Source organism: Octopus bimaculoides, chromosome 1 (genome assembly GCF_001194135.2).
Source record: "Octopus bimaculoides isolate UCB-OBI-ISO-001 chromosome 1, ASM119413v2, whole genome shotgun sequence".
Taxonomy (NCBI): domain Eukaryota; kingdom Metazoa; phylum Mollusca; class Cephalopoda; order Octopoda; family Octopodidae; genus Octopus; species Octopus bimaculoides.
In genome coordinates this window covers 6,430,593-6,431,847 of record NC_068981.1, presented here as the reverse complement: position 1 = coordinate 6,431,847, position 1,255 = coordinate 6,430,593, and positions in this window count along the sequence as shown.

The window sequence follows — 1,255 nt, the reverse complement described above, 5'->3', positions numbered from 1 at the left end:
TATATATATATAACGCCGGTGTTTTAATGGTGGCAGCTGATGAAGGAGATGTTTCTATGCGGCTTGCTTGTTTGTTGTACCTTGTTTATCATTTTGTCCATGTTCTTTTGCCACGTCATGTACCCAGTTATGTATCTATGTGTACATGTGGATGAAGGTATGTACATACATGTACATATATATGCATATACTCATATATTGTTTATATATATATATATATACATCACCAGAAAAGAATAGGTGATAACGATTCTTAGATGCTGCACTCCACCCCTTTTAATGCTACCATCACAACCTCCGCCACCACCATCACGACCACTAGAATTTCTTGATTCTCTTTAATAATTAGTTTAATGTCTAAAATTTCCAAACATATTTTCAAGAACAATAGTTTCTAGCAGAGATAGAAATAGTCCTCATCATTTAGAAAGGGAAAAGGTAAGGTTCACTAACTGCCCCCCCCCAACTCCAGTTCCAGTCAAACGGTAAAGGCAAGAGCTGTAACAGAAATGTGATTAATTCCTCATATGGAAGTAGAAGGTGTCAGTAGAGAGGGACAGTCGTTTTCTGTGTCTCTCAGAGCAGTGGTTCGGATAGACACTTTAGCGACACCAGATGGATGAAAGACAAAGAAAGGCCAAAGGGATTCATCTCAGAGGGAGGAAGAAAGAAGATACGTTGTTATCTACCACCCCTCTCTCTCTCTCTCTCTCTCTCGCTTACTTTCTCTCTGACACCCTCGCCAACACCCGGGGTGAGGGTTAATTAAGTTAGAAGAACTGAGCAGGTCGATAGGGGTAAAACATCCGGGTGGATGAGTGGGGTTAGACTGAAAGTGAGACGAGGGAAGAAGGAGACGTGAAGGAAACAGAATGAATGGAAGGGAAAAAAGAGGATTGCGATGTAAATAAGCGGAATTGGAGATTCTGAATTATTTTTGAGGTTTTTGGTTTTGAAGGATGACAGGAAAAAAAAACATGGAGGTAATGTAAAAAGGAGGTGAATCAGTGAAGGAAAAGGTGCAAGGAAAAGGAGAGAAAGACACATCGAGAGATTGTTGGGGGAAGAAGTAAAAGATATACATACTGTATAACATAGGGCCGTGGGTGGATTGGGAAGTGAATACAGTTTATTGAATGAATAACAAAAACAAAAAGAACACGACAAAGGCAGAGATAGAAAAATAGGTAGAGAGAGAGAAGGGGTGTATACACACACACACACACACACGCACACACACATATATATATATATA